This window comes from Protopterus annectens, chromosome 6.part0 (genome assembly GCF_019279795.1).
Source record: "Protopterus annectens isolate FY-2018-M chromosome 6.part0, PAN1.0, whole genome shotgun sequence".
Classification (NCBI taxonomy): domain Eukaryota; kingdom Metazoa; phylum Chordata; order Ceratodontiformes; family Protopteridae; genus Protopterus; species Protopterus annectens.
The window spans coordinates 807828933-807854948 of record NC_056737.1 but is presented as its reverse complement, the minus strand read 5'-3'; positions in this window follow the sequence as shown (position 1 = coordinate 807854948).

The following is a 26016-nucleotide window of genomic DNA, read 5'->3' as shown; positions in this document are numbered from 1 at the left end:
ATACCTTAAGAGGCCCTATAGAGAAGAGAGGATGAAAGGCCTGAAGAGCCAGCAGAAAAGCCCTCATCTCTTTGATGTTGATGTGCTCCTTCTGCTGACGGGGCGACTACACTCCATGAACCTTCAGGGAGCCAAACATTGCTCTCCATCCCACGTCTAAAGTGTCTGTGAACAGATCCTGAGAGGAAAGCAGCGGCTGAAATGGGAGTCCTGGATTCAGAGACAACTGCTGAATCCACCACAGAGGTTCGACCTTGATACACGGGAGAATAGGAACAGAAAAGTCTAGAAGATGTGCATGCTGAAACCACACCAACTTCAGAAATGACTGGAACTTCCTCATGTGGAGTCTGGACAGAGGAAGCATCAGAATGGTGGAAGCCATGAACCCCAAAGCTCTCAGAAACTCCCTGGCTGAAATGGAGGCCAGAGGAAGAAGAGTTTGAAAGAAAGAAATGAGTTAATGCCTTTGGAGGATGCAGGGATGCCAGCATTGGCACCATTTGAAACCTGCAACCCAGAAAGACATGATCTTGAGAAAGAGTCAGGGAAGACTTGTTGAAGTTTATTGTGAACCCCAGGCTCTGAAGAAGAGAAATGGTAAAATGAAGGTTTTGCAAAGGGACCACAGGGAAATACATCTAAATCAGCAGGTCATTCAAATAAGGAAAGATTTGGATCCCTTGAAGCCTGCAAAAGGCAATCACAGGAGCGAAGCATTTGGTGAACACCCTTGGGGCAGTAGAAAGACCAAAGGGCAGAGTGCAGAACTGAAAATGCCAGGAAGCAACAGAGAAACAGAAAAATCTCCTGAAAAGAGGATGGATCGGAATATGGAGATAAGTATCGTTGAGGTCCAGAGACACCCGAAAGGCCTGAGGGAGCAAGAGAGGAAAAGGGACTGAAGGAACAACATCCAAAAGGAAGGATACCTTCAGAAAGGTGCTCAGCTGGGAGAGGTCTAGAATAGGTCTCCAAGTACCTTCTTTTCTAGGCACTAGAAACATTCTTGAATAAAACCTTTTCCCCCTTTGGGACACAGGCACTTCTTGAATAGTACCCTGAGACAAGAGGTCCTGAAGAACCTCTGTGGGAAAAGGAAGCTGTTCACGAGGAGGCTGAGGAATGCCCATAAAAGGAGGAAAGGAAATCCAGACCATAAAGTACCCTTGATGAATGATTGACAAAACCCAAGAATCCTGGGTGATCCGGAGCCAAACAAGAAGAGAAAATGAAAGGTGAAGAGACAGAGGAATGTGGCTGGGAATGGGTGGATAGTCAGGTAGTACCTGGTCTAGCTTTAGCAGGAGGAGTCCATTTACTACCCTTTTTACCTTTAGGAGGAGGGCAAGACTGCCTACATACAAAGCCTGGCTTAGAAGGGTAGTTCCAATGAAATTTAGGCACAGGAGAAACAAAGACATGCTTAAGCTCTTGTAAAGCCTTCCCCTTGTCCTGAAGAGACTTAAATAAACCAGCAGCCGCTTCACTAGACAAAAGAGTATTATCCAGAGGAGCATCCAGCTACTTACCCTTAATATCATTGGGCAAAGGCTGAAGCCAAACCCATGAATATCTCCTCAGAACTGAGCCAGAAGCAGCAGCCCTTGAAGAGGCATCTGCAGCATCATAACTACACTTGATAGAATGATGAACTACCTGAGAGGAAGTCCCATGTAAGGAAAGAGCAGAAGATTTACCCTCAGAGTCTGGAAGATCAGAAAGAACCTGACAGGCCTGAGAAAGTAGAGCCAAGACATACTTAGAAATATGGGTCTGATAATTAATAGCCCTAAAAGCCAGGGTAGAGGAAGGATAAACTTTCATACCCAACCTATCCATGGTCCTACTGTCCTTGTCAGAAAGCAGTAATTTGGTTAAAGGAAGCAATTGAGATGGCTTATCAGAGGCTACACACACCACAGAGGGGTCAGCAGCAGGACATTAAAACAAAAAGGAACAATCCTCAGGCACCCTGTAAAACTTATCAGACTTCCTGGGAGCAGAGGGCAGAGAATCCGGCACTTTAGAGGCAGTGGAAAAAAAACATCCAATAAAGCAGGCAAGACAGGAGGAATGGCTGCAGGTTTAGGAGATTCCATTTGCAGTAACTCATAGCACCTCTTATAGATATCTGAAACCTGGTCACAATCCCTTTTAAAAAAAGTCCATCATCCTAGAGATCATGTCCCCAAAGGAAATTTCCTCAATGGGATTATCAAGACTATGAGAATACTCCTCCTCAGACCTGTAATCTAAAGGAGAAGGAATCTGGGTAGAATAATCAAGGGAATCATCATCAGAATCCACCTCAGAAGAATGGAATTCTCTGGGCCTTTTACGGAAAGAGGCAGACCAAGGAGGAGGAGGAACTGAAACCCCTTGAGAAGGCTGCAATGTCAGTAAAGCATTAAATAATCCCTGAGTAAAGGCCTGCTACTGACTTTGTGGATCCCTAGGAGCAGAAGAAACATGGTTAGTTTTCTGTTTCTTCTTCAAAGAGACAGCTGTCCTGGAAACCTGAGAAGGCTCAGACTTAGGACAGCATTCCACAACTGCAGTAGGAACCTCTTCCCGAAAGAGAAACTGCAGAATCCCATTAGACCTCTTGGAAACAGTCAACAGTGGTTCCCTCTGAACACCCAAAATGGATGCCTGCAAAGCCTCGTCAGATGTGCTGCCTGCCAAATCCACACCGGCCTCCAACCCAGACGTGGTAGAAGAATTTGACAAAACAACCGGGTGAGCCTCTGGGTGCATAATAACCTCAGGAAAAACACCCAGCAGAGGCTGGACAGGGGAAGATTCCGGCCTTACCTTATGCACCTTCTTCTTCCCACACAGCTGACCCTCGGGGCAGGAAGTTCTATTTATCATACTCGCAGCAAGAAGCTTAAGTCACTAGTTCTCAAGGTACAAGGAAAGGGAAGAAACCCTACTATGAAGAGTTTTGGGGACAAATGCCTGGCAAATTGAACAATACGTGTATGGTTGTGAGCAGTACCAAGGCAAAAACGACACTTATCATGATGGCCTTTATGGGAATCAGTCTCCCACACTGGCATTTACCTTTCCTGGATGACATTAACTCTAAACAGCATTAAACAAACAGAAAAAGTAACCAAAAACCCAACTGGGTACTTATCTGCAATGTGAGGACTCCAGCAAACAGGAGTAAGCACAGAAAAGCCAATAAACAGAAAAACAGATGTATACAACAAACTGGTGGTTAAAACAGCATTCAGAATGGTGACAAAAAAGTTCTGAGGATGGTACGCCTGAACGTGTCACCTTTATGCTCTACCTTATGCAAAGAGTAAGCAGGTGATGTTCAGTGTACCTTAAAGCAATGGAAATCTTTGGTAAACTGGCCGGACGGAGGGCTTCATGGCAGGGAATCCCATTAGTAAGGAATACTGCAGTGGTGAATAAAAGGACATCTTCATTGTCAGATGTTTTTCTTTTTTGTAACTTTGTAATAACTGCCTGGAGCTTTTCTCCTTGGGCCTCCACTGAAAACGGGCCACTGGCTCAGTTGGACTAACCCGGTTAACAAATGACAAATAAAGAAAGAAATAATATCAAACTAAATTATTTACTTCTTGAACTCTGCATCTGTAAGTTTACTTTTATTTATTTATTTATTTATTTATTTATTTATTTATTGGCATTTGTTTACCAGGAAAGTCTACTGGACTAAGCAGAGCCCATTTTCAATGGAGGCTCAGGGAGAAAAGCTGCATAAGAAACATAAATAAAATATATAGTACATCACAAGGCACATTTTTAATACGTATATACACAGAGAGGAGAAAATTCTTAAACAGAAGTAAATTTGGAATATATACACACACTTGATACACTTAATAAACTAATTACAATGTATTACAACTATAGTTGACATAGTAGTATGGGTGTATATAGAATGCTTATATACACACACTTGATACACACTTTAATTACAGTGTTGTACAGCTATAGTTGACATAGTAGTATGGATGAATATAAAATGCTTATATACAGTCACTTGATGCACAGTTAATAAACAAATTACAGTGTAGTACAACTATGGTTGACATAGTAATATGGGTGAATATAAAATGCTCAGCGTACAGATTCAGCACTGCAATATTCTGTGACAGTATATTAAATGCCCTTCTCTGTCCCTGACCTTTTGTATTTACCTGAAATCTTCTAGTTCTTGATATATATTGCTACAATGTCAGTAAATAAATAAATTCAGATTATTATTCAACTCCCTGCATATTTTTTCCAGGCCACAATGTATGGTATCGTATGTTTGTTCAACCCATATAATTTCTTTCATCTCTAGTTGTTTTTGTAATAAGGACTCAAACAGTACTATTTTAATAGTTTCTGGAGAGATTATTTTCTCTAATCTAAAATATTGTATATGAAAACCATTTCCATTCCCCCTCTTTCTTTGTTAATCTACTCGCATATGTAACCTGTTCTAAACAATCTCTTTTATTTTCTCTGTCCAGCATTTTTACATTTCTCACTCCTCTTGATTGTATTGTCCTTAACTGTTTTTGTCTACCTCTAGTGGATTCTATCATCTTCACTTGTCACTTCTATCTTTCCACTTTTGCTTTTCGACACTCACACTTCTTATACCTCTGTCTATACACCACAAAGGTTTTTGACCTTATTTCTCTTCTTTCTTTCCAGTCTCTCTCTGGAAATCTTCTTTGTTATTGAATACTACCTGCCAGTCACTAAAACTGGGATGGCTGAATACAAGTGGATTAACTACTTTAGAACTCATGTACACCCCGGTTTAAATAATAAAAACAGTATGAAACCTGTACTTAAAATTAAACATAATTTTTTGTAGTGTTGTTTTAATTTTATTATGTATTTCTGTGGGTTGTGATATCAATATGTGTTTTTTTTTTTGTTCGTTTATATTTCACTTTGGATATCATTATTTTACCCCACCCCCGGACAAGAAAACCACCATGAAAAACTTTTCAAAAGCAAACTTCACGTTACTTTAGACTGAGGTGGAAAGTTTCAAAGCCACCATGCTGAAGGATAATGCTGTCCAAGCTGCAAAATCCTTTACTAATGCATTCTACGGGCACCTACAAGAATGCATGGATCATGCCATCCCAAGCAAAACCAAGACTCACTCCTCCAAGAAAAGGAAACCAGTCTGGTGGACTCCTGTCATAAACAAGCTATACAATAGAAGGAGGAAACTAGTACAGAAAAGAGTAAAATCCCAAGAAGGGAAGACATCCCTGATCAGTATCAGCAAGAAACTACAATCCCTCATAAAATCATCCAAGTCGAGCTTTGAAAGAAAAATTGCCAAGGACTCCAAAGATAACCACAAGACTTTTTTTAGCTATGTCAAGAATCTAAGTGGCAATGCTCAGATCTGCTAGTTAGTGCAGAATGGCACAAAATACACTGAACTGACCGATATCGCCAACATCCTGGCAGACAGGTTCAGCGCAAACCTCACCCCCCTCTCAACCCCAACAGGGCCCATAACCATATCAGAAGAATGTAGAGTCCCTGAAATCACAGACACTCAGGTTAAAACAGCCCTCTCCCAAGCCAAAAACACAGCATCAATGGGACCGGACAGTGTCCCAGGCTGTGTCCTACATGAGCTCAAAGACGAACTAACCCCTCACCTGAACACACTGTTCAAACTCAGCCTTTCCACAGGCTATGTACCCATAGAGTGGTGCAGAGCAGCGGTTATTCTGCTCCACAAAGGTGGAGCCACAACAGACCCCGGGAACTATTCCCTATAAGCCTGACTAGCTTGGTCTGCAAGGATGGAACACATCATCATGGAACTCATTAACAGAGACATTGGGAACCTCCAAACACTGGACCCTACCCAGTTCGGCTTTGTTAAGGGCAGATCATGTCTCCTAAACCTGGTGGACTTCTTTGAGACAGTTACCAAGGCTATAGATGAGGGAAAAGTGGTACACACAGCCTACCTAGACCTCGCAAAGGACTTAGACACTATTTCCCATTCTGGTATTATAGACAAGCTCACCAGCCTGAACATAAACCCCTACATCACAAAATGGGTTGCCAACTGGCTCACGGACAGAACCCACATGGTGAGAGCTGTGGAAGCTAGGTCCGACTCTAAATTGGTTACAAGTGGAGTTCCCCAGGGCTCAGTCCTAGGACCCCTCCTGTTCAGCATATACTTCTCAGAGGTCCAGGCAAGCACAGGAGGACTATGGCTGACCAATTTCGCAGATGACTGCAAACTAGGGGCTATAATTGACTCTCCGGCTGACACAGACATCCTTCAGAAGGGTCTCACTGAGACAGATACCTGGTGTCAAAATCATGGCCTCAAGCTAAATGCCAAAAAGTGCATAGTCATCCCCTTTGGAAAAAACAAAGTACCCACAAACTACCACCTAGGTGGTAGTCCCCTAAATACGGAAGACTTAATAAGGGATCTGGGGACCCAAGTAGATAGTAATCTCATCTTTGATAATCACATTGCCAAAGTGGTTAAAAAATCCTTGTACGTAGCCTACCTAATCACAAAAGGGTTCGCATTCAGATCAAAAGAGGTCATTGTGCCCCTCTACTCATCACTCATCAGACCTATCATAGAGTACAACGCCCCATTTGGGATGTACCTTACAAGACACCTGCAACAGCTGGAAAGACCACAGAAGTACCTCACCAAGAGGATCACTGGCCTCAAACAGATGCCCTATGCAGCTCGACTGAAGAAATTACAGCTGTACTCTGTTGCATACCGCCTACTCAGAAGTGATCTCTGCCTGACATACAAGGCCATGTCCAACCCAGAATTGATGGACATGCTCCACCTAAAGAAAACCTTATCCCCGCGAGCCACACGCTCCAGGGATCTAAACCTCACCACAACAATAAATAGGACATGCTGGATGGATAGATTCCTGTCCCAGAGACTTCCCATGCTTTGGAACAAGATCCCAATCTACATTAGGCAGAGCTCCTCGCTAACACTCTTCAAAAGAAATCTTGATGAGTGGATGGGAAACAGAAAGTTTACCTCTGGAATCACTTCAGCGGCTCTGCTGGTCAGAGGCACAGGGAACTAATCTAAGGGGGTGGCGAAAGCCAACAAATTCTGGCTAGGCTTATAAATGCCTTCAGGCAGATAGCCTAGTACCTACCTATGAACCTATGAACCTATTTATATTTATGCTTATATAGATTTTTATTGAGAATTTGAATTAATTGTGTCAGTATAATCATGTGATTTTACACTTAATTTTGATAGGCTGGCTGTGTGTATATAAAAGTGGAGAGCATAAAGGGATTTTATTAAGCAAAGATAAAGAGTTCATACTTGAAAGCTTTGCTGTTTTTTCACTGCTCAACTATTATTTTGTGGAATAAATATTAGAGCACCGAGTCCTTGGTTTTGTCTTTCAGTCATATAGTTGAAACAGTTGCGTATTATTATCAACATATTCTGCCAGTCTTGATGAATAAAGTCTCTTAATTCCCAGTATAATTTTTTTCTGTCTTCCCTTCATGAATATTCATTATATCTATAACCATACTAGTATTTCCTTTCAACAGGTAAATCAGACTCTCAAAACAGAAGCTTTGATTACTTAATTTCATATTTTACACCCATGCCATTTTTGTGAAGATCAGTCAATGAAGACTAAATTAATCTTCTTCCCGGTTCTTCATTAGATCGTTTTCTTTAGATATTGCTGTTCATTAACCACAATGCATATAATTCCCTTTCTGTCTCCTTTTCCGCCACCAATCATTCTATATATGTAGTTTTCTTGTTTTTAAATTCATCTTTCCTCACCTTTTTTCCTTTTTTTTCTCCTCCATTTTCACTTTATTTTGTCCTTGCTAAGTCATATTGTCCCTTTTCTAGCATTATTTTCCATGTCTATCATTTGTCCATATTCTATTTCAGACTCCTTTGAGTCTTTTATAGTGTATTGATACCGTTTATATGGTTCTGAATGAGGTCACAAAACCTGTTTGTCTCTTTCTTAGTAATTCTTTGATCCCTTTTGCTTTCCTTTCCTGTTTTTTGTATTTTTTTCATTCCAATTAACTTTTATCTGTTTGCTTATTTTTTTTCAAAATATCTTTCACTTCTTCTTATACTTTCCTGATCTAATATATAATTTCCTCTATCTCCCTGCGGTTAATTATTATTTGTCCATATATTAATTAATTTGCCATACTTTTTATATTTTAAACAACTCAAGTCTTCTGAGAGAACATTTTATTTTCATTCTCATTCATATTCATTGCATTCTGAAATGCCCACCTCATGTTTCTCCTTTTCTACTCTCTTCATCTTTATTGTCATTAATAGTATGGGTCTTAGTCATGAATAGTGATGATATCTGAAGCCACGTTTTATCGGACATACCTAAACTCAAATCCCATCTATTTCCCTATTGCTTCTTTAAAATTAACCTGTCTAAAGGATCTTCCATTAACCATAATGGATTATGTTTTATTTAAGTATAGTCTGTCACCTCTTATCTCCTTTAAATTTACTATTGACACTACCTGATAATATTTCTTCTAAGCTCCTTCTTTAAATTTGCTAACTGTTTTCCAATCAGGCATCTGATCTATTATTTTCTGTTTCATTCTCCATTTATTTACTTCCATTTTAAATTTTCTCTCCTTTCCTTCCTTTCTTTATTTCTTAAATGTCATTCTCATCCCTTTCCATTATTATCTGTAGTCCTGCATTATCATCAAGTTGTTTTGCTATGTGCCTTGTTCCTTGCTTGTTCAAACTGCCCTACTGTCACATATAACAAGAACTGATATATCTAATACAGTTTCTGATTGATAACATATAATTAATATTTTGTTTCACCTTGTAGTCTGTGCAACTGTACAATTTGCATGGGTAATTTGAATTAAATTCAGCAAGTCTGTAGATTTAGGTAGGCTCAGTCTTAATAATATACATTAAGAATGAATGTTCTGTAATTAAAACTCATTACTATTTGCGTGCCTATGTATGACATAAGATTAGAGAAGTTTAATTAAATGTTTCATTTTAAACTTTTGCATATAATTTGACAAACTAACTTTTGCACATAATTTGACAAACTAACAAACTGAGGACAGGAATCAGAAAAGTTACCACTATTAGTGATATTTGGGTAATGCTGTATTCCCAATAGCATGATGATGATAATCTGCATTTCAGAGACATGAAAAAGCCACAATGAACAACATACAAACATGCAGATATGCGCACATACCTCCAGACAACTGCAATCATGACCCTACAGACTTGTCCACACAAACACACACACACACACACACACACGCACACACACACACACACACACACACACACACACACACACACACACACACACACACACAAATGTACACACACACACACGCACGCACATGCGCACACACGCACGCACGCACACACACACACGCGCACACAGCATTGCAGTGTATGCCAACGGTGGCACTGTCTAATCCTTTCAGTGGGTGTACACAATCAAAAGAAAAGGCAGGATACATTTTTTCCACTTCATTCCCCAAATAGTGTGGTAGAGCTATTCTCTTAATTTCTCATCATGAGACTGTTGGAGACATTGGCCTCTCTGGTGGAGAGATGAGGTATTAAAGAGACACATAGGCTGGGACTTGTAAGAATTAAAACCAAATATCAAAGATTTTACCCTAGAACCATTGGCTAGAAAAGGATTGTGAACTGTAAGACACTATTTTTGAGTTTTTAGGTGACATTTCTTAATATATTAATTATTCTTACATTTCATTTTCATATCAGTAATGTATTATAAATAAAGCACACCTGAAATATAAAACAGAGTCTCCAGTGGTTGCTCACATTACACTGGTGGTTAGTTGGTGGGCAATATTTTGTCTAAATATACCAAAGTATACTATATGTAATACTTACATCACTGCCTGTAAGTGCAGAAGTATTGTGAGTTGCTTTTCCAACTCATAGGAAGAGACACTTGCAAGTACATTTCATGAGGAATTGATGTTTTATCACTTTTGGCAAGCTATGAGTATAGCAAAGATGAAAATCAAACTACATTGTTAAATGAATTCTAAACTGAATGCTAAGCAGAGTGAGAGGATTCATTTTGTCACATCCAGAGGTAGAGAAAATCAAAAACAGCAGGTGGGTTCTGAGAGAGATTTTTTTTGCACCTAATTTTTGCAAATGACCATCAGCAGTCTCTGGTGCCTCTGCTTGATTGCTGGGTCCACCCACTCCTCCTAACCTCCCCCAGACTAGCACTAATAAGGGTTGGGGCTGGAGAAGAGATCAAGGCAATCTGGTCCCATGTCACACTGCTCCTGGGAATTTTGTTACCTACTAGTGTTCCCACCCCATGGCCATATCTGATCACCCATAGGTGACGCATGCAATAGGAATACTATGCTGATCTGCTCTTCACATCTGCAAGGAAATGATATTAGCATGTGGCCTCACTCACTCTTGGGAAGCACTTCACAATGGTTTTCCCCAACCTCCACCAGAGAAATATAACCACAAGCTGTGTCCTGTGTACATGATCCTCCCTCCTCCACTTCCAGTATGGGGATACCCATCCTTCCTGCCAGTACCTTGGAATCCAGAGCCACTAATCAAAATTAGGTCATCTGGGTCATAGTCAGGATTGTATTCCTCTGCACCATAGTGATAGCCTAAGGCTGTCAGATAGAATTAAGTGTAATTACTTGTTAAACCAAGTTTAAAAAATAAACATGTACATGTCAAATAATGGCAAAATGTCAAGTACTGTTAAAAATGTGGGCAAAATAATATGAAATAACTAGAAGTTTTTTTTTATCAAAATATGAACAGTGAATGTACTAAGCTGTTGGAAAAATGTGCTGGAAAATATTCTTTCAGTATGAAGCATGTACTCAAGAAAGACATTACTGGAGTTAGTAGCAAGCACGGCAAAACTCTGCAGAAAACACTTTTAAATGTAGAACTGAAATCAATGAGTTATGAAGTATTGTGGTGTCAAGTTACCAGTGGTTTTGACAAAAACTGTACAAATTGCGCTATAAATGCAAAGTGTGGAAAAGTAATCTGCTTTAAAAACTAAAGCCATAACTGATACACAGAGTACTGGAAAAAAAACTGTCACAATACAAATTCTATGTGGTGTGCTAAGAAGACTTATTATACAAGGTTTTCTGAAAAAATAAGTCAGATAGTCATAGTGCATTCAGGCAAATTATGGAAAACTGTTGCACTGTTTTTTTAACGTAATAAGTAAGAGAATTCTGAAATGTGTGCACTGGGAAATATTGACTATATACCATATTTTAACTACTGTCATGATTTAAAGTCTAAACAATGCATAACATTTTATTGTACCTAATGGTATGATATCGTATTTGTGAAACAGTTTAGAAGAAGGTATTAATCAGTTACTTTCTTGTTCCAGACTGATTACTTCAATACACTAACTCCAATGCATTGGATTTCCAGTATGTATATTGTATTCAACTATAAATACTTTGTTTTTGCTTTTTTGTAGTCTATATCTTTACATGTTTCCTTCAATACACACCCCCAGTTTGTTGAAATTCCACTATGTATATAGTATTCTATTGTTTATACTGGTTATATGTACTCTGTGTAAACATCAGTCCCACTTGTCTACTTTTTAAACTGTTATATCCTAGCTCCTCATCTAAATTATGTTCCTTTGTAAATATTTCCATGTGTCTGCCATTTTCTAAATATTATGTTTGCATGTTACTACTTTGTTTTGCATCTTGGCACAGGTAATTGGTAAAAAGGGTCTTACACCAGTCTAGTAACCCAGTCAGCAAGCAAAATAAATAAACAATGGCACAAAATTAAACCCTATAGTATTTCTGCACTGTACCCATTGCTCTGTAAAGTTCTACTGGGGACATCTGTAGCCTCAAATGAACAGGCAAAGAAGGAACCCACATGAGTGGGAGATTTTGTAATAAAAAACTGAGTTATTGGTCCCCAGTGTAAAGTTGATGGCTCCATAGTGTGCAGTGTGAAATATTAAGATGCTGCTGAAGCAAATTCAAAGTCAGGATATGGTGCCTTGCAACAGTGGAAAGGAATACTGTATGTATGGATAAGATATTTCTTACATTTGTGAACTGTGTGTTTAAAATAAATGAAAATTACTGTCTGCTACTGCTCTCTTTAGAAATGTGCATTGCTTCGTAACTCCACTGTTTTGGGAGAAACTGTTGAGAACTCTGGTTTTTGAGTCCTGCTTGTGAAGGAAAGCAAAAGGGTGTGCAGTGTGCAGAAAGCACTGACAAATGGTGGAGATTTATAAAGCACTGAATTTTGTTACATACATGTATACAGATATTTCTGACTGGGGCAATGATGTCCTTCTGGCCTGTCAATATGCCAAAACAGTCACCACATAAGTATAAAAACTGTACTTAAAAATATTTAAACTAGTGTTTGCTATATAATTTGGCAGTCTATTACAAGCATCAGCCACCCTCTCCAAGAACTAATAAGTAAATATCTCATTCCTGTATATTGTTTGTTTGTGTCTTTCGGCTTTTCCCGGTTAGGGGTCGCCACAGCGGAACTCCGGTCCGCTAATGATTGGCAGTTGATTTTTACGTACCGGCTTGCCAGGCCTGATGCACAACCTTCAACGAAGGTATGCCCATTCACGCATGTCTCCACGCAGAAGATGCTCTAGCTGAGAATCGAACTGGACAGCGTCTTACTGTGAGGCGACAACGCTACCACAGCACCACCACTGCGGCATCTCATTCCTGTATATAATTAAGTAAATATCTCATTCCTGTATAGAATTAAGTAAATATCTCATTCCTGTATAGAATTAAGTAAATATCTCATTCCTGTATATAATTCCCTAAATAGGTTGCCAGGTGATTCATTACTATTTGTTGATAACATTAAGCATTACCAGAGGTAGTTGTCTCTAAATGCTCTCTATATCTGAATAAGGTCTCCTATTAAACAGCAGCATGAGACACTGCACTAGTTCACTATTTTAATCTTAAACTTTCATATTCATTAAATGCTATTCTTACATATCTGCTGCATTCTTTCTAATTTACTCATGCTAGTTTTCTTATAAAGTTTCCATATTATTATTTCATACTCTAGTTTGGGTCTAATGTAACTTACAAACAATTATTTCAATAATTCTGAAATCAAAGACTTTATAAATATGTTCATACAGCTAATAGTTTTATAACTTCATTAACCAATTGGTTGATGTGATCAGAAAAACTCAGTACTGGATCTACCAATAAACAGAGGTCCTTAAATGAGTCCACCTTTTCAATCATTGTGTTCAATATTAAATATTCACCATTCAGTCTGCAGATTTCATATGATTATTTTTTGATATGTTTATAAGCATATTATTCTCATGTGTCCAGCTGTTCAGTTTAGTCACAGTTCTTTTGCAGATATGTCCCTTCTGTAACATATATAATCATTTTTTTCATCTTCAAGTCATCTGTATACAAACTATAGAGCACCTTACATGAAAAGACACAGCAGAGAGATGTAACCTTAACAAGCATAGACCCAGGATAGAGCTCTGTGAGACATCCTGACTGTAACTAAACTTTTAGCTGTGCAATTAGTGTATGATACTTGCCATTTTATATAAGTAGGCCATGCACCTAGTGGGTATTGGTGGTACTATCTGTGTTACAGACAAGTAAAAGGTTGAGCAGGACAGGATCATTTGCATCCATGTAGGTAAAGCAGAGATTACCATACAGAAGTCATAAGAGATAAAGGAATGGGATAGGGCTTTTAGTTATTATGCATAGCTTAAGGAGCTCTTATTTAATATTATTATTTATTTATTTTTTTATTTTACATTTGTTGACCGGGAGTGTCCGACTGAGCTAAAGCTCTTTTTCAGCGGAGGCCCGAGGAGAAAAGCTCCAATATAGAAGGCAATTTAATAACAGTTTTTACACTCACAGCAATATACAAAAGGTTACCATTCTGGTAAAGTAGTTGGCAAGATTAAACAATACAAATCAAAAAAGATAAAAAGTGTAACACATAGGAAGTTAATTGTTTTAGTTTCAGTAGGTTAGACTATCTAACAATACTAAACAGAGTATAGACAATACTTTAGGAGAATTTCTTAGGAAGTAAGTTATTATGTTAGGTGGTGAGTAATTGTTAATATATTTCAGAGAGTCGGTTGTGGTCAAGGTGGTTGTGAACAGTGCAGGTCCAGTGTTTTTTTAAGTAGTCTTTGGTAGCTAATTTAAATTGTTTGGGATGAGTAAGGTTCTTATTTCTAGTGGGAGTTTGTTCCGAGTTTGTTCCATGCAATAGAGGGATAATAGCTATATAGATTACAGCCTGCCTTGAAATTGGGTTTATGAACCTTTAACAGATCTTGGGTTACGCTTCAGAGATGCCTGGAAGGGCAATAGTTAGAGATGAGAGGTGCTAGAGCAGGTCAGAAGGATGGCTGATATAGAATGGAGTGAATGATTTGCAACTGAGCTTGAAGAAGCAGGTGAGGTAGTTCTAGCCAGTTTAGGTATTTTAGGGAGAGACAGTGGTGAGATTTATATGTTTGTTGAGCAGCAAATCTTGCTATCTTGTGATAGGTTGATTCCAGTTTGGTAAGTAGAGATGTATTTAGATTAGTGAGCATTTGGGAACAGTAAGTTAAACATGGTAGAAGGGATGCATGAGTAAGAGTAATTCTAGCTTCTGTTGTGAGGAATTTGTTGTTCCTGTACAGGAGTCCTAGCTTCTGATGTTCTTTTTTGATACAGTTGTAAATGTGTAAATCAAATTTTAGTTGATCGTCAATGGTAATGCCAAGTAGTTTTGTGCTTGATTCAACTTTTATGGGAGTATTGGAAAAGGATGTCTTGATGTGGTTATTTGTTTTATGGTGAAAAAGTAGCAATTTTGTTTTTGTAGGGTTAAGACTGAGCTGGTTATTTGTGAGCCATGCTTCTACTGAGTTAAAGGAAGCCTAGGTAGTTGAAAGCAGTTCAGAAGGTGAATTTGCAATATTGATGACTGTAGAGTCATCTGCGTATTGGACTATATTTGACTGAGGACAAGAGGAGTAAAGTGTATTGGTGAAAATATTAAAGAGTAGTGGTCCAAGAATAGATCCTTGTGGGACACCTGTACTAACATGAAGGGGGGGTAGATAGTACACTGTCCCATCTCACTGACTGCAGTCTATCAGAGAGATAGCTAGAGAACCATCCAACTGTATCTGGGAAGAAGTTAAGGTTAATGAGTTTGTTAAGTAGCAGAGAGTGAGAGACAGTGTTGAAAGCTTTTGAAAGGTCAAGAAATAGGCAAGATATGAGTTTACGATGGTCTTTGACCTAGGTAATGGTATTTAGAAAGGACAGTAGAGCTGTGGTGGTACTATGCTTGGGGTGAAAGCTATGCTGTGTGAGAGTGAGCAAGTTTTCCTGTAAGAGATAGTGCATAACTTGCTTATGTACACATTTTTCTAGGACTTTAGAGAGAGGGGAGAGGATAGCAATTGGTCTGAAGTTAGCAATTTCAATGGAGTTACCTCCTTTATGAATAGGAAGAGTGTAACATTATTTCCAGATAGATGGAACTGTTGATTCAGAGATTGAGTGATTTATTAGGATAGAGACAGGGATCGCAAGGGAGTGTGCAGCAGTATGGAGAAAATATGAAGGGATGTTGTCTGCAGATACAGAGCATGGTTTGAGTTGAGAGAGTATAGTTTTGATATAGTAAGTGGAGACAGGTTTGAGTGAGAAGGGTTTTAATGAGTTGATAGTTGAGTGGGTTTCAGGAGGGTTGCGACTGTTATTGTCAGAGTGGCTCTTACCCCAAATTTTCTTGGTGAGGGAACATTTTGTTTTTTTCTAACTGGGCAATACACCTGGAAAGATACTTACCAAATATGGTTTTATATGCTGTTATCGGCCTAATGAGAAAGGAGTAGAGAGAGACAAAAACTTATTTGGACCTGCAGGACATGCCTTTAGTAATTAATTAGTCAAAGTAGAAGGCTTTCCTAATTATAGCTGATAGCTCGTGATCAAAGGAGAGCTTGTTATATGTAAATCTAGCCAAATGTCTAATGACAATATTTGTTTTGAGAGGGAATCATTTATGAGATAGTTGCAGGGGTATATTGCTTCCCAAAAACAATACTTTGATTTTTTCATTGATCTTAAGAACATGGTCCTGGCACCATGAGTTTGCATGAGTTAGGCCCTTTTAGTGGAAATTAATGTCATCTGCTGAGCTGATGGCAGCTCTATGGCTGTAACCACATGTACAGTTTGATATCCACCTAGTTAGGTAGGGTTAGTATTTAATATGGTCAGTATCTTAATAATACTGAACAGCTGGATAGTACAGATAGCATCAAAGGCCTTCATTAAATCCAGGTAAGCAAACTACACCAATTTGCTATCCTCCAGTATTTTAGTGTTTTGCTCAAAAAATTGACCAGATTTAGTGGGCTGCACCTGCCTTTCAGAAAGCCAGATTAGTTTGGATTGGGGGCTTGTAAGTTGAGTTCCATAATAATATATTGCATTACTTTACAAGCAATTTATGTAAACCTAATTGTTCTATAGTTTCCAGGCTCTGTGTTAAGGCATTGCATGTGGAAGGATATTACAATCCAGGCTTCATGTACCTTCCCGATGGAGAAGCTAAGATTAAATAGGTCTAAGAGTGAGACTCTGTTTTATGCTAGCAAGAATACATTCTGGTCTGTTATCTAGGCCCATAGAGCTAGTGTTTTTGATTTTAGAGATAGTTTTTAAAACTTGTGATGTGAACTGAATGCAATGAGGGAAAGAACAGGCTGAGGATGGTGGGAAACATTTGGGCAAAATATATCAGCAAGTATGTTGGTGTTTTTGAGATCAGAGTAGGTGCTTCTGTTAAAGATCAACACAGTGCAGTGCTAAGTATTGTTTTTAAGATTCTGTCATAATTAAAAAGGCATTGTGGTTATCTTTCAGCGAGTACCAATATTTAATCATACCTGACTTTGCAGGTTTTATCTATGCCTACGTTCTTTGCTAACTGGAGGCTAGTGGGGGTCTTCCTTGATAAGTTTAAATAGTGGAGGTGCAAGTAGAAAGTCAGCACACTGTTTCACAGGTAGCCAGTTAATTTTTTTCAATGGTTTTGCAGTGGTGTTAATTTTTGGGGAGACAGTGATAAATCTGGAAGTGGTACTTGTGATGGACTGAATGGTGGATACATTTCTTTTAAAGGATGCAGTAATTCGAGGGAGACAACATTCTAGCTGAGCCAATAAGATATCTTTGTCCTGAGATGGGTCTGATTGGGGTTTATTAGACTGATAGATGTAAAAGACTGACCTAGCATAAAAAGGCACTATAGGAGAAGAAAATGCTTTCATGAAGGGAAGATATTAACATCTTTATTGATTTGAAACATTGCAATTTGTCCTGTCAACTGACCATTTTTGGCCTTATTTCAATCCATTAATACAGGCCTGTACCTCTGAAGCTGCTTGACATTTTTCTAGGAAATCTTCCTGGAAATGTATTGGCGCATTCAGCTCCAAATGTATCAGCATTATGCTTCTAAGTCAAAAACAACAGAACAGCTACATTTTCACTTTTATGCAATATTTATACTTCTCAATTCTGTGCTTTTCACAGCACTAAAGTGTTAGAAAATATATGTTTTGGGGAAATGCAGATTGCTTTTAGTTATGATCTTATACTAACTCATTATAAATGTATTTTTGCTACTGTATTTGCCACTACAAGTAAAAGTCACATTTGTGCTTTCTGTAAACTTATCATGGTATTTTGTAGCTTGCTGCATTCTAATAGCCTGGTAGACCAACTAATGGTTACAACTAGTGTAGGATTGTATCATTGAAAGTGTGTGGCACTCATTCATTCATTTACTTATTTTCCAGTATCCACTTATCTTATTCAGGTTTATCATAGGAATCATTGGAAATGCAAGGCTATTCAACCAGAGGCCATCTATATGCATTGCCAGTAACCACCCTTAGGCTCTACCAATCTTATCAAGAAGGGCAAGGCCTGTAAGTCCCAGACTATATTCTAGGGCACCCCTCCCTTTATCTAAGCTATACTCGAAAGCCAACGCGGAATCACATTCCTTGAGTTGTAAGGGGTATCTATTCCACAGCAAGGGGGACACAGAGTAATAAATCTGTTGTGCTTGTGTTGGCTTCTCTATCTGATATTTTGAGAAAGAGGAGATCTCAGATAATAGGGTACCTGAGGTCATGGAAAGCAAGGCACAGGTTTCCTCTCAAGAGCCTATATGGCACAAAGTACAGGGACAGTGATTCTAATCTTTCCTGATAACTAAGATTTCTTAGGCCTGTGATCCTTTCTGTTATTAACCGCTGCATTTTTTTTGAGTTTTTCTATGTTTCTAGTGAGATATATGCCAAGGGGTGCATTATATTCTATAATGGATTTAAGTAGAGCAGAGTACAGGGGAACAATAACTTCATTGGTTTTAGATGAGATGCCTTTTGTAATTATTTACGAAACACAGAAGGATTTTCTGACTACAGTTGCTAAATGGTGATCAAAGAAGAGGGATCTATTAACCCAGGTGCCCAAATCCGTCATTAAGGGACTGTGTGTGAGCCAGTTCTGAAACTCAGCTGATGGAAGGCAGAGAAACAATTATAGATGGGATGTCAATCCATCTCTAGACATACATTCACACTCACTCAAATACTGCACATACACATAGTGGCAATTAACCCACATATTTGTCCCCGGGATTTGGAAGGAAACTGGATCACTTGACAAAGACCCATAAGGACAAAGAGAGAACATGTTGACTCTGCATAGAAGCCAAACCAGTCAGCAACAAAAAACAAGGAACAATGTACTGCAAGCAGCAGAGCTAACTGACTTACCACCATGCCAGCCCACATTTTTCATTTTTCTAGTAAAAACTTCCAACTAACATGTTTGGATATTGACTTATAAATAGATGCTTAGATTACTTATGATTTTAGGTCTAAGCAAAACGGAATAGCTGCATCTTGGATTCTTTTTTTCTTTTTTCAGTGCACTTCACATTTCTCAGTGCTACTTTTGCTAACATAGTTAACTGCGGTGGTGGTGCTGCAGTAGTGTTTTCGCCTCATAGCAAGACATTGTCCTGTTCGATTCTCAGCTAGAGCGTCTTCTGTATGAAGGCATACGTGAATGGGGTGTGCCTTCATTGAAGGTTATGCGTCAGGGCTGGTAACCCGGTACGTAAAAATCCACTACCAATCATTAGCGGACCGGAGTTCCGCTGTGGCGACCCCTAACCGGGAAAAGCTGAAAGACACAGACACAGACTTTTGCTAGCATAGTTGAACGGTAGCAAATATGACTTACAGGACAACATACCTGCTGTTTTTATTCACTGTTGATGTATTTACAAAATACAGGTAAGTTTTTGATTCACATTGTACATTTGTTATTCTGAATAAAATTATATGCCTGTAATCCAAGTCAGCAAAAGAAAAATAAGGAAATATGGATCTCAAAGATATTCATTTCATACCCCTTAGTTTTTGTCATAACCCTAGATGCCTTTGCACTTCTTTTATTTATTTATTTATTTATTTATTTATTTATTTTTCAGGAATGACCTAAGCCAGAAGACATATATCAAAACGGATTTGAAAAAGGTGATGTACAAAGGATAATTATAACAAAAGCACAAAACGGTATGAATTATATGCATGCCACATATGAAAGAAATACACTGAAATATGATAGCAAATGATGCAGTGTTAGGGAGGATGTAAAGAAACTAGGAAATGTAGAGGCTGCACAGAGACTTTTATTCTACAGCAAATAGCAGATAAAATAAAGAAATGAGGTAGAGAGTAAGGCAGACCACAAAGATTTAGAATACAGTTTTAAAAGTGAGAAGAGATTCATACCTGATATGTGGAAGAATGCAAAGTAAAAAAAATAAATACATTTTAATAATGGGTCAGTCAGTTAATAAAACTGAAGTAGGTGTTTTATTGAACTAGATATAATGTTTCAGGACTGTTAAACTGTATATAGCAGTGCACTGTCAACTGTCTTTTGTTTATACACCTCCTAGTTCACTACCTCCTACTTACCATATGCTAGTATTCTCCACCAAGCATAGAACTTGACTCCCACCCATACATCTCAACCTCTTAGAGCAAGACATTTGGACAAAGAGCACACTCTGCTTACTTTCCTATTTTCACTAGTACTGACTTGCTGTGTTCTGCAGGTTTAGCTGATATATTTTTTAATTTTATTGGCTGGTCTGCTGCATGGGTTAACCCCCTCCATTCACCCTCGCTTCGCTCGGGCTTTCTCCGCTCCCTTACCCTACCCCCATTCTCACGCACCCCACTTCACCTAGTCTTATAGTCCAATTGCCACACCCACGTTCCATCACCAATCTCACAATTGAATACATCTCACATAAGCATCTACTAACTGCACCCAATACTAATTAACTCCTCCTCCTATATAACCACTAACATCTTTAACCCTCCTTTTATATACTCTCCTTACATACCATTTCAGGCTTACATCATCATTGTACTAGTTCTGTCCTAATCCATATACTCCCTCTTAAAACTCTTCCCTACTCTTCTCTCACTCCATCAGGATTAAAAACTAAACCTCCTACCACCGCACTTACAGGCACCCTAAGCCTCAACCACACAAGCTCCAGTACTGACAACAAGCTTATAACCTTCATCACCACTATATTTTCTTCCCATGCTAATTAATATCTTCCACACCAAAATGCCAATCTTTAACAGCAAACACTTAAACCTACTAATCCTACACACAACCATTACCATACTGCTATTACTCTTACATTACCTTACAACTTACTATAATCAACTACAAAACTTCAGTTACCCTCCCTGGCAAACTAGTTCCCCATTCCACCAAGGCACAACCCAAAATTATGACATAACTCCCAGTCTCTTCAACACCATGCATACAACTTACTTAGCAAACAAATTCTCCCCACTTATAGGCAAATCAAGAACTTTTCTAAAATACACCAAACTTTACACCAAATTCACCAAACTTCTCTTACACATCAACTTATAACTAAAAATCTCTGGAGACCTTCACCCAAATCCTGGTCCTAATCCAACACTAAATAACCCCACCAACTATAATACCTCAACAAACCTAAAAATGTTACTAACCCAGCATAACATCAACCTTTTCCTCTTCAATATGAATGTCAGAAGTATAGGGAATAAAGTGCATTACTCTCCCTCTATTCTCCTGACATTGTCATATTAACCGAAACATGACTAAAACCAGAAAACAATAACAATGAAATCTTGGCCCTTGGATACAATATTCTACGTAAGGATAGAAAAATCAAAAAGGGTGGGGGCATTGCAATTCTGTTCAAAAATCATCTATCAGTTGAGACCTTAGAACTACCTATCCCTGACTTTGACAAAGCAGAGCTGATCTTTACCAGACTAAAAATCAATCCTAAAAAACATATTAACATTATTGGTGGATATATCCCACCGTGGAGCCATACATCCACATTACATAATATACTACAGTGGACCTCCAGTGTCCTCCCTTATGAAACAATCTTGATGGGAGACTTTAACATTGACTGGCTTACCTGTTCTTCCCAAACTCCAACAACTCATATCAACCTGCATGGATTTACCCAGCTTATCACAACTCCTACAAGGACAAACAAGACCTCCAAACAACAGTCTATGCTTGACTGGATTATGACTAACAGACCTACCTATTCCTCACAATCTGGCTATCTAGCAGATGGCCTGAGTGACCATCAACCAACCTTCCTACTAAGACACCATATCCTTCTCAAGAACCAGACCACCTTCCATCTAATAAGGAATAAAAAATAGCTTCATATCCTCTCTGAAAAGCTGCACCTGGGAACCACTCAGATAAATGGCCCTAGAAGATGCTGTTAATTTCTTTAACACCACCTGCCTAGACATACTAAATTGTCATGCACCCCCAGAACTATTAGAGTCAAAGCTAATTATGCACCCTGATTAAGTAAATAATGTAGATCTCTGCTCAAAGCAAGAGACAAAGCTTGGGAACTGCTTCTTAAAAACAGATCCCAACCCTTAAAACAAACATTCCTAGAACTTAGAAATAAAGCAAAGAAATTACTTAAACTTGACAAAATCAACTACTACAATAATATTCAACAAAAGTACGAAAATAACCCACAAAAATTCTGGACTGCCGTAAATAACATACTCCATCCAGATAAATCTAGTACACCATCCCAACATCAACCAGTAGCTCTGACAACATTACAACCCAATTCAATAAATAATTCACAGAAACCATTCTTGCCCTTTCTGATTCCCCAACCATAACAAATCCATCCATAGCACAGAATAACCCCAACCCCTTCTCAATACAACCAGTTTCTGTAAACACCATAAAAAGATTGCTAAAAAAACTAAAACCAACCGCACTAGCTGCAGATAGACTTCCAGCTGACTACCTATAAATTGCAGTGGATGCGATAGCATACCCTGTAGCCATACTCATAAACAGATCAATATTGGAAAATATTGTCCCTAATATTTGGAAAATCGCCCACATCCTACCTTTACATAAAGGGGGCAACCCTACAAAACTGACCAATTATCGCCTGATCCCTATTCTATCTCCCTTGTCCAAAATCTTAGAAAGATGCATTCACACACAACTGATGAATTACATAAACACACACAATCTTATGTCAAAACCCCAATACGGCTTTGGTCCTTGTCATAGTACCACCACAACCCTGATGTCCTTTACTAATACTGTTAATCAGCATAGGAACAACGATCAATTTGTATCCGCCATCTTTTTTGACCTATGCCTTTGACATGGTAAATCACAACAAACTTATCAATGCTCTCTTAGACCTAAGTCTTAGTCAGTCCTCTATTACCTGGTTTAAAAGCTACCTATCAGATCATCAGCAGGCTGTTCAATGGCAACACGAGCTCTCCCCTCTTCTTCCAGTTACCATAGGAGTTCCCCAGGGCTCTATACTTGAACCCTTGCTGTTCTCTCTTTTTACCAACAACCTCCATACCTCTACTCTACAAGCTTCAGTGATCCAATATATAGATGAATCCACCCTAATATGTGCAGCCCGTTCCCTAAAAGACCTTACCTCTTTAACCCAAAATTCTTTTCTATCAGCTGAGACATGGCTTACTAATGCCCATCTTATCCTCAACCTCAACAAGACCAAACTCCTTCTCTTCAATCCTACAAGATCAACCAAGCCAACCCAGTTCAACATCATATCCAAAAATAAAACAGTAATCACTCCAGTATCCCATACTAGATTTCTAGGCATAGAAACTGATAATAACTTAACATTTGATATCCAAATATCTCAAAGCATTAAGAAGGTGCACAAAAAAGTAGGTCTTTTATGCAGAAACAAACAGTTTCTTACAAGAAATAGAAAAGCTACTATTGCTTGTGCACAACTCTTATCACCTCTCCTTTACACATCACTATCTTAATCAAACTCAGAAAAACTGATTTAACCAAACTAGAATCTTGCTGTAACAAGATTGCCAAATATGCCACAGACTCCTCATACAGGGCACATCACTGCTCCTCTCTTAAGTAACTGAACTGGTTGGAATTGCCTCATCTGTTGCTCTTTAATCAAATAACTTTTGCCCACAAAATTTTGCATCAACCAGAAAAAAAAAAAAACTGCTGTCCAGACTCTTATACAACCACACTCGAATAGCAGATCTCTCCGTTCTAGTAATAAACTACTTCTGGACATCACCAAAACTAACAGCTAAGGAATCGCTTTTCTCTCACTGCATTCCTAAATTTTGGAACACACTACTAATGTCTTTCGGCTTTTCCCGGTTAGGGGTAGCCACAGTGGAACTCCGGTCCACTAATTATTGGCAGTGAATTTTTACTGTGCCAAGTTGCCAGCCCAATGCCCAACCTTCAAAGAAGACACACCCATTCATGCACGCACCTACCTGCATGTCTTTAAACATCACTCAACCGTGGGGAAGACATGCAGACTCCACACAGAAGGCGCTCCAGTCGAGAATCGAACGGGAGAACCTCTTGCTGTGAGGCAACAACACTAACCGCTGCACCACCCAAATATCCTCTAACTGCTCTACATTACAATTTTAAAAACTTCTAAAATCACACTTGAGCAACTGTTGGCTCTGTCCCTGCACTTGCCCTGGCTAGATATTTTATTCCCAAATTATCATATATGTGTAATTTTAGGACTGTATACAGTGAAACTCCTTAACCTACAGTATGGATTCTATGTACATGTCTGGTGTACAACTAGGTCACTATAAAGCCATGTGAAATGTATTTATCAATTTAAAACTCAATCTAAACCACTGTTTGTATAATGTAGCATACCTTACATGTTCTGTTGTCATTACTGTTCTTACGTTAAAACTGGACTTTATTATTTGGGACTTTGTTAATTTTGTGCTTTTGTCAGTTTTATACCTTTGTACATTATCTGTTTTGAGTTTTGAATTTCTGTTATTTTTGCAGCATTTCTCCCCAAGCCTCCACTGAAAAAGGACCTGTGTCCAGTCAGATTTTCACAGCAAACAAATGTAAAATAAAATAAAATAAAATAAATAAATATTGGGGGAACAAAGGCCCATCTCTATTAAATATAGTTCTTACAAACTAGACACTTGATAGAATAACAGTTTTTTGCATTAACATGCATTTTCTGAAGGGTATGAAGTCTGAAACTCAAATGTCTGTCATTATTTTCTGACTTCAACCCTCAATGATTTGCCTATGATTTGCCAGAAAACCACAATTTTATGAGAAACAGATGAAATATGAGGCAAAAATCTGGATATTCTGAGAAAATCTGTACAGATGAGAAATATGCTCCTACCCCATGTCTTCATCTTTGTAGCTATCATCCTGTGTGGCCTGTTGAGATGAGTTTGACAGAAGACCATGTATGCTACATGCACTGGATTTCTTTTGTCTATCCTGTTATCATCCGCTGTGTTTGTAGCATGTGTACAGCAGAACTTGTAAAACTTTTGTGCGAAGCTATGCTCTTGTTTTTCTACATGATCATGTCATCCTTTTACATTGAGAGAAAGAGCGAGTGCCATGTCACCTCTGACTCATCACCCCTCAATTCTTTAAATTTAATTTCTACCTCCTCAGTGGTCAGTGATCCATGCAGTCATTTGTTTTATTCCTTCCCACCCCATCCCATCCAAGCCAGTACCCAGCCTTCTCATTTTTTGGTGAAAATATAGACCAGACCTTTTTGCTTTCTCATAACACTCCCCTCCCCCAAGATTCCAACTGATATTACTCTTAATCAATTATTCCTTTGCTGATAATAGATATTTAAATAATTGTAAACTCCCACTGGCACCTCACTCAGCCATCTTGCTCAAAATCTGTTTTAGCCTCCCATATATCTGCATCTGCCTTTCCCTAGCCTCCTGCTATGTATTTTTTTCCACTTCCCATCATTCTTCACCCTTGTCTATACTGACCTACTTTATTTATTAATTTACCTGCTTCAGCCAAGATGCTTACCTCTTCCTGCCACAATTCTTTTTCCCCTCTGAGATTTCCATGGCCCTACATACTCCCTAAATACATTGTGATATACTGTCATTTAGCAAACTCTATTAGCCTAAAGAATCTTTTCCAGTGGATTTATCCTCAGAACTAATATCTATGGGATGAGTTAACCCTATAGGAGCAAATTAATTTCGTCTCACAGAATAATGCAGAGCTCAGTATATGGTGTTACCGCTGAATATCCTTCATTGTTCTGTATCAATTATTTACATATCTACTGACAGTCCAAGTGCAGTAAAACCAAGATTAATTTGTTTCTAAACCTGCCTGACAAAGGGGAGACTCAAAATAGCT